The sequence below is a fragment of the Adiantum capillus-veneris genome, chromosome 8, assembly GCF_014529385.1.
Source record: "Adiantum capillus-veneris isolate H3 chromosome 8, ASM1452938v2, whole genome shotgun sequence".
Taxonomy (NCBI): Eukaryota; Viridiplantae; Streptophyta; class Polypodiopsida; order Polypodiales; family Pteridaceae; genus Adiantum; species Adiantum capillus-veneris.
The window spans coordinates 9,444,805-9,457,551 of record NC_140938.1 but is presented as its reverse complement, the minus strand read 5'-3'; the positions used below and the strand labels follow the sequence as shown (position 1 = coordinate 9,457,551).

At 42.4% G+C, this 12,747-nt stretch overlaps 1 pseudogene; it reads right to left on the bottom strand.

Moving 5' to 3' along the window:
* Window positions 1-10,665: 10,665 nt before the first annotated feature.
* LOC147451645 (uncharacterized) lies at window positions 10,666-11,953 on the bottom strand (annotated as a pseudogene).
* Between the last annotated feature and the right edge of the window lie 794 nt (window positions 11,954-12,747).

Genomic DNA, 12,747 nt, shown 5'->3' with positions numbered 1-12,747 from the left:
TTTTTGCTTTATAAGACTCTCTTTTTCTTTATTGTGCACAAAAATGAAGTAGTATGCATGCTTAGATCAAGTTTGCAGAGACGACGTCTCCCAAACACCAAGTAGAGCTTGTCACTCTACTATGGAAGATTGATAGGACTAATGTGCAGACATGCTTCCGGCAGCCTCAGGCTCTCAAGCACCAAATGAACTAGTCATCCATTGTGGAATGATGTCGTAGGGTAACATAGGGATCCTCTACCCGCTAAGAAAAGGACTCATGAATATGCTATATCTTCTCTACACCATAGTCGAGGACGACTAATAGTTCAAGAGAGAGGTAACATCATAATAATCAATATCTAATTCTCCTAAATGATTTTCTCATGTTAAACTGATCATTTAATATGGGGAAGTGCAAGGGGAGAAAAAGCTAGAATATTTGTTAAGCTAGTAGACCGGCCATAGTAGGGATCCAAAGGAGGGAAAATAGGGATCCAAAGGGGGGGCCATCTGCAAAAGATCCCTGTGAAACAATGGGCTAAAAATACCCTAAGGTTCAGCCCATTAAGACTTCCAAAATGCTAAGGTTCCAAAATTCAAAGGTTGTGTCCAAAGGTCAAACATGGGGGGAATTGGATGCTTTGTGTGTGTCCCAAAAGTCTTTACAAATACCTACATAGGAGAGGGCGAGCCTTGCTTGTAGGGGATGAGAGATAAAGTCACACGCACACACACAATCTCCCTTTACACAAAGGGAATGAGGGACACATGTCAGCTCCTTAGCCGAGATGCCCACAAGGTGTACCCAATTCTTATTGGATGGACTTGGAGGTGGACCAATGAGAATTAGGCTAGAGTAAATCTAGTTTAATTAATTTAAAAACACTTAATAAAAGAACCAATGAGAATTAAGTCCTCTAGAAGACTATTGGACCGTCTCCCAAGGGGTCCAATGAGCATTCAGCAGCCCAATGGCTTGCCTGATTCCTATTGGCCAGGAGGCAAAGGGGTCCAATGAGAGTTTAGTTGAATTATTAAATTACCTAAAGCTCTCACAAAAGGGGAAAGGGGGACACATGTTAGAAGGCTATCACTTTTATTGCTTAATTACCATTGGCTAGGCCTGGGGAGGTCCAATGAGAGTAGAGCATGAGCAAATAGCAACAGGGGTCGACCAAGAGAGAGAGGGGGCTGATTTTTGCAAGGCATTATCACACACACACACTCACACAATCTCATTTGTGAAGTAAAGAAGACTCTCTCTCCTTCTCAAGCTTTAATGGAAAGCTTACCACCTACTCCAAGCTTGTGAGAAGGGAGGCCTACACCAACAACTCTTGGCTTTGTGATGCAAATCCAACCAAGAGCCAAGCTTCAATGCATGCTCATATCCTCTACCATGCTAATTACTAAGCTAAGCTATGCTAATATGAGTGATTATGTGAGGAGATGTACATCTTTCTCGTAAGAATACTCCTTCTACCTCTCAATCTACTCTCATACCCTGCTAGCTCTCACCATCTTTGAAGGTGTGTGAAGTCTTGGGTTTGAGACCGGGGATAATTGATGTTGTGTTTGCTAAGTGTTTTGCTTAGTGCATGAAGCTTTCATCTTCATTGCACTAGCTAGTCTTGAAGGAACACAAAGAATTGTATTGTACAATGTCTCTCTTGATGGGAGAAACCATAATACAAAGCCTTTTGGAGGGGGGACCGGCTCCATGAAAATCCGATCCTCATTAGTTGTCAATAGATTAATTTCTCTCTCTTTTGAAAGTATTGTTCATGCTATCTAACTAGGTGTTACGCTTTTTGTTGCTCTCTCCACCCAAGCACTCTTGTAATTCTCATTAGGAATCTATTCTAATGAAATGCCCACTATGTTCATGCTAATTTCCGCTACACACAAGTTTTTAGGCCATTAAATGTTACAGAGTGTGTTCACACACAGTGACCCCAAATTAACATTTAGCTAGGCTTTTGATTTTCAGGCTACGACCCTAGCTAATGCATGTGCTTATTGACAACGGATTTGACCTAGATTGCTAGATTTTGACGATCATTGATCCAGAGGCCCTATTGGATAGGTTATTGTGGATCTATGGTGAGATAGATGGATCGTCCTATATAAAGAGATGTAGATACACTAAGGAGGTATATCCAGCTTCAGTTCATGGACCGTTAGACACCTAGTTTCCAGGTGCTTAGAGCCCTAGCACATCTGGCCTTGCCAAATCATATGCTTGATAGTTTTGGTACATTGTATATCCAGATAAAGAGATGTAGATACACTGAGGAGGTATATCCAGCTTCAGTCCATGGACCGTTAGACACCTAGTTTCTAGGTGCTTAGAGCCCTAGCACATCCGGCCTTGCCAGATCACATTCTTGATAGTTTTGGTACATTGTATAGACGTATTATGGAGGATACTCTAGTGAGTTTATTGATAGCCCTTTGTGAGGATTTCCCAAAGATTTTATGCTTGTACTTGAGTGATGGTGGACCCCTTTATGTTGATGAGCATCGGAGGATGTACATGAGTACTAGAGCTAGATTTGGAGAGTGCCCTACCTCCAACACAGTAAATGCTTTCCCACTAAAAACCTTATGAGGCACTTATAGGAACATTTACGATGGAGCTACATATACGTTCCTATTTCTGTACTCCATGTAGTAGAGTTGAGCCTATAGTAGACCCGATGTCGACACCGTCTACACAACTGACAGGACTTGGATGACCTCCAAGATTCACATCTTCTAGACCATCTACAAGACAAACATGTATTGAGATCATGGCAATGGTGGCTAGGGTAGATATAGCGCACATGAGGCATAGCCTTACTAGTGCACCGCTAGAGATACCAGGCATAGAGACAGCCACATCATTTTCCTTGACTTCTACTACTACACCGACTAGAGAGGTTGTATAGACCATACCATAGACCACAAGCACACCGGGCGCTGAGATTATTAGATCGCAAAGAGCACCATACTGAGCTTGTACTACAGTTTTTAGGCTATAGAGGAGTCTTGCCTTGGTTTGTTGATCCTGATGGACATTCTTACACCAAAGGCACCATCTCGGATGACATTGACCCTTCGATACAGCAGGTACTTAGAGTTTAGAGATGTCACCTTGGTTCAACTGAGTCCTTCATTGATGATCTCAAGGCCATACATGCCCATGCCGATTAGTCCATACAATGTTGTAGATAGAGCACATCTTGACGATTGTTTAGACACCTAGGTACATCCTAGGATAGTGTAATTATGTAGATTGGAGCACACATTGACTTATATTGATGATCGTGTACGTACATATCAACAAGAGCAGACCACAAGATGTTTTGAGCTGGCCATGAGCATTATGGTACATCTTGTTATCCTCGCAATAGGATTTATACATTAGGAAAAATATGAACCCTCTAGGGGCCCTTTGGGATTAAGGTTAATTAGAGGCCAGCCAATGAGAAGAGGGTGGTGGACACACTCTATGCCCTCAAAAATGTAGGGGGACAAAGTAGTCTTACACTTCTTAATGGGCTCTTACCTAGTGAGAAGTTTTGGGGAGGGGGGTAGGGGGTAGGCCATATGGAACTTCCAACTTCCCTCCTTTTTTATCCGGTTTTGAAAAAATCCCAAAATTTTGAAAATTTTCAAAACTCAAATCTTATCTTCTTAACACTCTCTAAATCTATTTTAAGGTCAAAAAAGCATTTTTTGACCTCAAAAAGTCAAAACGTACACCCAAAAACCCTAAATTTCAAATTAAAAAAAAACTTTCAAAAAATATTTTTTTACTATCCAAAGCCCCCCCAAAGTAGTCCTTAGGCAAAAAGTGTTTTTCTCTCTCTAGAACCCCTTTTCCAACCCCTCCTGGTTGCAACCATCACACGCACCCTCTACTCCAACACTCTCTCTCTAAACCATCTCCATTGCGGCAGCAAGGAAGCTCCTCTCTCCTCCCCTACCACCTTCCATTGCCACACCAAGCAAGGGTTATCCACCTTCTCCTCCCATTGCCACACCAAGCAAGGGTTAACCACCTTCTCCTATCACTTTATCCAACCTACATTGTAGCAAACAAGCAAGGTCCTGCTCCTCCTCCTAATTTTCTTTGTTCAACCATGGACAATTCTACTTCTCAACGCACGCGGCCAAAGGATGATGTCAGAGCACTTGCATGCCACAACACAAGAGGTATGGATGATGAGTGGGTGCCACAAGAGTTCACCAAAGCTCCTTGCGTATACCTGCAACCATCTGCTATTGGCCCTCATCGAGGTGTGGAATTTTGCAAACTTGGATCATTATTGGAAAGGAAATCTCCTTGGCTTCAAGAACCACAAAGACAAGGGGACCATAGTCATTGTGTAACATGGTTTCTCAATGTCAATCATGCAATTGCAACAACCACCTCGATTTCCAACACATTGTAAGTACATGTTTTGAGTATACAAAGCTAGGTGTGAAATCATAGTGTAATGTTATTATGGATTCATACTTAAGATTTTCCATGCATTTATAATCATATTTCCATCCACATTGGTGGAGTAGCAACCACTACATAGTCTCTCCGGCACATTTAATGCTATGCATGCAGATATTGGAGCAACAATGTTCGCACACTGCTCTGCCCAACCAAATTGGTTCTTCTATTCTCACTCTTATATTGTGCCTACTTCTACACAAGAGTTTGGAACGCTTGACCCATCACGATAACTTCCTTATTAAGTATGGAGTGGTCGGTGCCAGATTTGTGGTTGGTAGAATCTTTCAAGAAAAAGATGATAATAGATGTTCAAAACTCTTTGAAATACTCTAAAGCTTCTAGGTCTGTGGGCTTGAGTTGGTGTTTGCATATTCATTGTTTTGTGCACATGTTTAAAGAATTTGGATTTGTGGATACTACCACAATGCTTTTACGTAAAGCTGTGCATTATGAGGAATTAGGAAGGCTTTTAGAAGAGGAATGGGGTTTTGTAGAGGGCATGCACAATGGGGACCGGTACTGTTGTAAGGTTGGAGCTTCAGGTATTGGAATGTGCTATTTGAAATCCCACACCTTCTTGTACATACGATTCCACTATGATTGTTGGATGTGCAAGCTTGGAGTGTGGAATCTCTTACAGAGTGTAGACAATGCTATTGCAAGCTTTGACATTGCAGTGAGGATGCCCAACGATGCTTTGGAGGCAGTCTAAGTGAACAAGCATTGGACTCTCACTAATGTAGGAGAACATTTGGTTATTATGGGTTTTGAGGCCGTTCAACAAGCACAATTTTGTTTACAAGGTCACAAGGTGAGAATCCTTCCTCCACGTTTTCAATACATCATAGTTTGTCAATCATTGGATGCTTATTGTAATGAATGTCCGTAGATTGGGAAGATAATGCAAGACAAATTGAAGGTCAACGAGGACAGGGGCATGGATGGAACTATGTTATCGCTCTTATAACTTTGTAACTCTTACAATTTTGAAAACAATCCCCGATGTAATAAACATGATTTGCTTCGGCAAATCATGTCTTTGAATATAATTTTTTGCATTAAGATGAGAGATCATTTTTTGGTGAAAGTGCCTTTTTTTTTTAAATGTCTTATAAAAAGGGACCATTATAAAAGGGGGGCCGCATAACTCATACACTTTTCACTTTTGCAACTCTTGAGCTCCTCCACCCTCTATCTGCACCCCATGCTAGACATGGACGCCTCCATAGCCTCTGCATCTGCACCCACATCCACCACGCTTCATCCTCTTCCTTGATGACACCAAATACAAAGGGAAGTTGGACCTTCACACCTTCTTTACTCATCTCCCAGACCTTGACGCCACAGTTGCCCTTCACATGGATGCAGTTGCCAAGATTTCTGCGTTCATGGAGGAGCACATTATAAAATATTCCGTATCTATCTCCCCACATGCATCATACACAAAGGTGATCGCTCATTCTCCAAGTAGTTGCGACGGTTCCAAGAAATTGCCGCCGACACAGGCCATTTCTTTGACGAGCAAGCCCCAGGGGTGTCAGCGCTCAAAAAGTGCAAGTTGGGGGTGGAATACCTTTCTCGGCTTTCTGGCAACATTCATCTTCTTTGTGAGTGAGGGACCTGATATGGAGTAGCTCCGCCTATCACACCTTCAGGTTGGGTCTTTCATCAAGGACACCAAGGAGGAGGTGGTTGACACCATGAACCTTGCAGCAGAAGGACAAACACTTTAGCTCGAGTACCCTAAGGGGCTCGAGGAGGTGGTAGAGAAATCCATCGTCATGGTTGGCCCTAGTGACATTATAGTTCCACTACCATCAACGGATGAGGCTATCTTAGAAGTGGAAATAAGCCACTTCTCCTCAATGGTAGTGGATGGGGAGGAATATGTGTTTATGCATGATTTGGAGAAATAATTTGGCCTATGCATGGATGAATTCTTGAGCGTGCTATGCAACCAAATTTCCCTTAGACAGTACACCAGATGCCCTTGAAAGCAATCTCTTGCCACTTGGGGACTCTCTTGCTGACACTATTGCAGTTATGTGTGCAAAGGTCTTGGTAGCAGAGTAGTTGCACGTGGTTGAGGAGGAATTCCAAGCCACACAAGCCAAGGTTGAGGGTGCTAGATTCCTATGCCACTACGCAACCCCCCATCTGAGATCCAAAGCTCGTAGCTGCAATGCATGGGATCATTGACTTGGATGGAAAGGGCAACAGGGAGGAGGATGACAAGGAGCAGGAGGTAAACTCTATCATAATTTTCATGTTATTTTTTTATCCTTCATTTTATTTTTTTCTCAACCTTGATTGGTTTATGACATGATGTCGTGGAGGTTGATGATTGTTGGACGGATATGCCGCAATGGACGTCAGCATAGCGAGAACTCACCTAACATATCATGTCAACTGAGGACGAAGCTCAACCCGCAGACGCGTGGAAGCAAGCGAAGAGTGTCAACCTCTACTCGACCGACTAATGACTACTTCCTACAAAGATATCAAATCTACATGCCATCGGTTCTGTGAATGTGAGAGTCTCCTATAATGCTACCGCAAGCCAAAAGCACATTAGACGTTCTCGAAACATTACGAAACTTGAGGGATATCCTATCAACACCCATAGGCCACTCTCCCTAAGGTCCGTGACAAAAAAAAACCTACCCAATACCCTTCGTGCAGAAAACGCGTAAGATGTCTGGCTGGTTTTTGCAGGTCGACGTTTCCGAAAACTAAAGTGTCTAATGTGTAGCTCTACTCACTCTGATTGCGTGGATATGCTGAAATGCAAAAACGGATAACAGTTACTCACCGAAACTCCAAAAGTAGCTCGCGAGTGAATCTGCCAAAACACAGACGAAAGCGCGTGATGTAAGCATCAATGCGTAGCTCTCCTCGTGGGCAACACACTGCTGCTCTTCCTTTGCGATTTTGACCATCGTAGCTCCTGTAGCACACATACACACACTCTCTCACTCTCTCTGAGTCTCTCAACGACATAGAAAATCAGATTATTAGAAGTTGGCTTACAAAGCTTTAGGTTTTGGCTTATATACTAAGCCTTAGAAAACCTAATGTCCAACCAAAATGACCTGATTTGTCCCAGGCTTCTATAGAGCTTAATTACAACACTGTGAGCTGGCTTCGCTCATCCAACAAGCATCTGTGGCCAAAATACAATTGCCGACTTAAAATATGAAGTTCATTACAAAAGTGGCCGTAATGGCTCAAAATGATAAGAACGCGATATTTGATGATGTCCATAAGCTTGTATCTTCACATTACAGCATCCATCTTCATCTTCATCACGTCATCAGCATCTTTATTTGGAATCTTTAGAGAATCTTTGAGGAATCTTCATGGAATCTTTGTGGAAGCGTTGTTGAAAGGTTGACTCGTCAACATTGGACGGATACGCCGCGACGGACGTCAGCATAGCGAGAACTCACCTAACATATAATGTCAACTGAGGACGAAGCTCGACCCGCAGGCGCCTGGAAGCAAGCAAAGGGTGTCAACCTCTACTCGACCGACTAATGACTACTTCCTACAAAGATATCAAATCTACATGCCATCGGTTCTGTGAATGTGAGAGTCTCCTATGATGCTACCGCAAGCCAAAAGCCCATTAGACGTTCTTGAAACGTTACGAAACTTGAGGGATATCCTATCAACACCAATAGGCCACTCTCCCTAAGGTCCGTGACCAAAAAAACCTACCCAATACCCTCCGTGCAGAAAACACGTAGGATGTCTGGTCAATTTTTGCAGGTCAACGTTTTGAAAACTAAAGTGCCTAATGTGTAGCTCTACGCGCTCTGATCGCGTGGATATGCTAAAATGCAAAAACGGATAACAGTTACTCACCGAAACTCCAAAAGTAGCTCACGAGTGAATCTGCCAAAACACAGATGAATGCGCGTGATGTAAGCATCAACGCGTAGCTCTCCTTGTGGGCAACACATTGCTGCTCTCCATTTGAAATTCTGACCACCGTAGCTCCTGTAGCACACACACACACACTCTCACTCTCTCGGAGTCTCCCAACGACACAGAAGATCAGATTATTAGAAGTCTGCTTACAAAGCTTTAGGTTTTGGCTTATATACTAAGCCTTAGAAAACCTAATGTCCGACCAAAATGACCTGATTTGTCCCAGGCTTCTATAGAGCTTAATTACAACACTGTGAGCTGGCTTCGCTCATCCAACAAGCATCTGTGGCCAAAATACAATTGCCAACTTAAAATATGAAGTTCATGTAAACATTACAAAAGTGGCTGTAATGGCTCAAAATGATAATAACGGGATATTTGATGATGTCCATGAGCTTGTATCTTTACATTACAGCATCCATCTTCGTCTTCATCACTTCATCAACATCTTTATTTGGAATCTTTAGAGAATCTTTGAGGAATCTTCATGGTATCTTTGTGGAAGCGTTGTTGAAAGGTTGACCTGTCAACAATGATTTTGCAACAAGAATGGGTGGCAGGCAAACGGGCTTTGGACCTCGGTCTTCCCTTGTGCATTACCTAGGACAACTCCCCCCTGGCGATGTTTCCATTGTCCGTAATGAATTTACTCCCCAAGGCCATTTTATGGAGTGGTTGTTGAAAGCTTTGAGTAAGGTTTTGTGTTTGAGCACGATTGCTCAAACTGCGTATCTTGTGTCCCTAGTGTGTAGATCCCTTGTATGCACAACATTTGGCACTAGCTTTCATGGTAAAGTCCTTGCCCAGATAGGCATACATGCTTCCATTGGCTCAACTGACCCAAAGGCCATAGTTCAGTCCCTCTTGACTGGGGAGTTGCCTTACGTGCAAGAGATGAGCCAGAAAATGGTCAAGAAAATTATGGACTCCTCATATGTATGATGTAAAATCAACTTTTTGGAAGTAATAAAAAATATTTCGATTGTCTCTCTATCTTGTACATTCTTCTAAATGTGATTTGTCAATCTTGAAAATTATTGTAATTTGTGATATGCTTCAATAAGCCGTGTCTTTTTTCTTGGAGTAACAACACATTGGAAGTTGGATGCACGTGATACTCCTTTCAACTTACGTTAATTCTGGGGAAAGTATAAAACACATCTGAGTGAAAAGAACTGGTATCTCTATAGTAATGCTGCAAAAACAAGTGCTTTCACTTAATCTATGTTTTTTAAGTATCCTGGGGGACAGAGAAGCCTACCAAGTGCAAAAAAAGGGTGGCCACAAGGACGCGCAAATGGCCCATCCATTAGTTTTGGATGGCCAATTTGCGCACCCTTGTGGCCACCCTTTTTTTTTCATAACCTATGTTTGCACTCAAGGACACTAGAAAAGGTGAGATCAACTCAGAATTTAAGTTTTCAAGCACACTATCACCTCCTTCAGCTCTACCTTATAGTTCACTGCACCAAAAGACCCAGTTACATTGGACAATTGAAAAATCTAGTCTAATGTTGCATAAACACTTGGTTTCACTATATGTTAACTTTGTTGGTATCCTATGGGGTAAACAAAGCTAGACAGTGCAAAAAAAATGGTGGCCACAAGGGCGCGCAAATTGGTCATCCAAAACTGATGGATGGCCAATTTGCGCGCCCTTGTGGCCACCCTTTTTTTTCATATGGAACCTATGTTTGCACTCAAGGACACTAGAAAAGGTGAGATCAACTCAAAATTTAAGTTTTCAAGCACACTATCACCTCCTTCAGCTCTACCTAATAGTTCCCTGCACCAAAAGGCCCAATTACATTGAACAGGTAAAAAATCTAGTTTAATGTTGCATAAACACTTGGTTTCACTTTATGTTAACTTTGTTGGTATCATATGGAGTAAACATAGCTATAAAGTGCAAAAAAATGGTAGCCACAAGGGCACGCAAATAGGTAATCCAAAAGTGATGGATGGGCCATTTGCGTGCCCTTATGGCCACCATTTGTTTTGCACTTTCTAGGCTTGTCTGCCCCATAGGATACCCAAAAAGTTAATATTTGATTATATTTAACTCTTCATGTTAAGAAGCAATAAACTCAAAACACATGGATAATAGACACAATAGACACAACTGTTAATCATTTTGTCATTGCACAGTCATCTCATTACAAAGATAAGGGTGTGCAATACAAAAAGAGGGGTAACTGTGGCTAATTGTAGCCCCGTCGCAATCATGCGAGCTGCATTCCTTTTGGATGTATTGTCACTCACTTTGAATGAATGGCTCATAGGTTGGTATCTTCCAACACCGAAATGATGTGCGCCTCTACAACTTCTTGAATAGCCTCTAGAGCTATTGCTTGCATTCTATACTGATTTCCATATCTTTGAAGCACCTCCTTCACTATGCGAGCAAAGGGGGCGCGTCTAATTAAAAGCTTTGTAGTCTTTTGGTAGTGTCGGATTTCTACAAATGCCTTGCTATTTTCTGACGCCGCTGAGGTTGTCTTGGGGGCACTTGCACATTTGTTGACTGGCGGCATTTAGGCTTCTTGAAAAACTTTGACTTGCACCTGTTTACATGCTTAGGGGTTGGATCTACAGCCTCTCCTGATTCACCCTCTTCCCTTGGATCCTGATCTTGTGGTGTGGGGAGAGCTCCCTGGCCTCGAGGTAGTGTCTTCCCCCCAATGAGCACCCGATGTGTGCGAGGTATATCAGCTCGCTACCATGGTGGCTTTGTCTCTGATTCAGTGTCTGTATGGATCACCCGAGTCCTGGATGGTCCTGCTTGTGATTTGTGGCACGGTGGCTCCTCCCTATCGGACACTGGGCCTCTTCTTCTCTCCAGCACTGGGCACGTTGCTTCATTCTTTGTCTAGGTGTTTCTTCTTGTGGACGTAAAGAAGTTTTAGCCCTCGATGACTTTTGTGCCCTACTACCATGCCCACTGCTAGAAGAGTGCCTAGAACAGAGAGGTGTTCGTGGACGTTTTCTTGTGCCTTTAAGCAATGCCGGCTTCTCACATCCTTGGAGGGTATTTTTGTTGGCACGCGGATGCTCTTTTGTGGTTTTTTTGGTGCACGCCATTTGGTATGGTAAGAGCTTAGTTGTGCTTGAGAAATGAGTGGTTTATGAGAGCATGCAATATTTATAAGGGCCCATTTAAAAAGGGCTCTCTTCACACTAATTTTGGAAAAAAACTATTATTTTTTAATTGAACATGTCGTTAAGAGTTGGACCTTGCGTTCGCATGTAGTCACTTACACAAAATCCACTTTGACCCTTGTCGCGCACTCTGCATTGGCGCCATGTAGCATGCTTGGCGGGGCCTTGCAACATTTGCCACTTGTTGCTATGCTCTTGACGACTCCATTTCCACACTTCAATAGCATTCTTGGATTGTCACGCACGCTCCATTGTGAGATTACGAGCAAATTCTGTACGAAAGAACCACTTGAACATCTCCTCCAAATAATTGGATTGCACCATTCTACCACCATCTCGAGTATTTTTGAAGGACACCCCCCTTGCTTGATGATGGGACTTCTCCATGTCTTGAGTGCTAAAAATTTCAAGCAATCCATATTTGTGCATAAAAAATGCACCATGCACAAACAAAATATTAAACGATCCACATTATTCAATGAAAACAATCCCTTGTAATAAGTTCACGACGTAACATGGCTTACCATGTAATGCGTGATGTTATTTTCACCCCAAGAAAGGGTGAAGACCTTGGTAAAATCCACCAAGGCTTCTTGAAATGATTAGCGTTGTTCTTCTATTGTGTTGTTAAGACCCATAATCTTGACCATTTTATCAAAATGTTCCCAAACTTGCTTGTTCTTGTTTGCAAGCTTGCTATTTGAATCATTGTTAGTAGCAGCTTTGCATAGCTCCTTCCAAAGCTCCCAAAGGTTACCTGCCTACTAGTTGGAGCTGTTTTGAGCAGCATATTGACCTGGATTTCCTTGGGAAACTTTCTTCAAAAAGTTTCTGGATTTTTTTCCACTCATTGATACTTGTTGAGCAATTTCATGGGCCTCCTCTGTGTTCTTTGCAGCAATAATAGACACATTTTCACCGTGACAACCATTGGAATTCAAGAGTGCCTCCACTCTTTTGATCGCTTCCTGGGACTTTTCTAATGGTTTCATCGTGAAAGCATAGTCAATGTGAAGCTTCAATAGCCTATTAAAAATGCGCATCAATGAGTGTAATGTACAAAAATGTACATTCCATAGAGTAAATGGAAAGATTGGATTCCAAGCATGGTCCTTTTCAGAATGGTCTGGGACATTGAGCATGGGAAATCTCAAAATAGACGCTTCCCATTCTCTACTTTC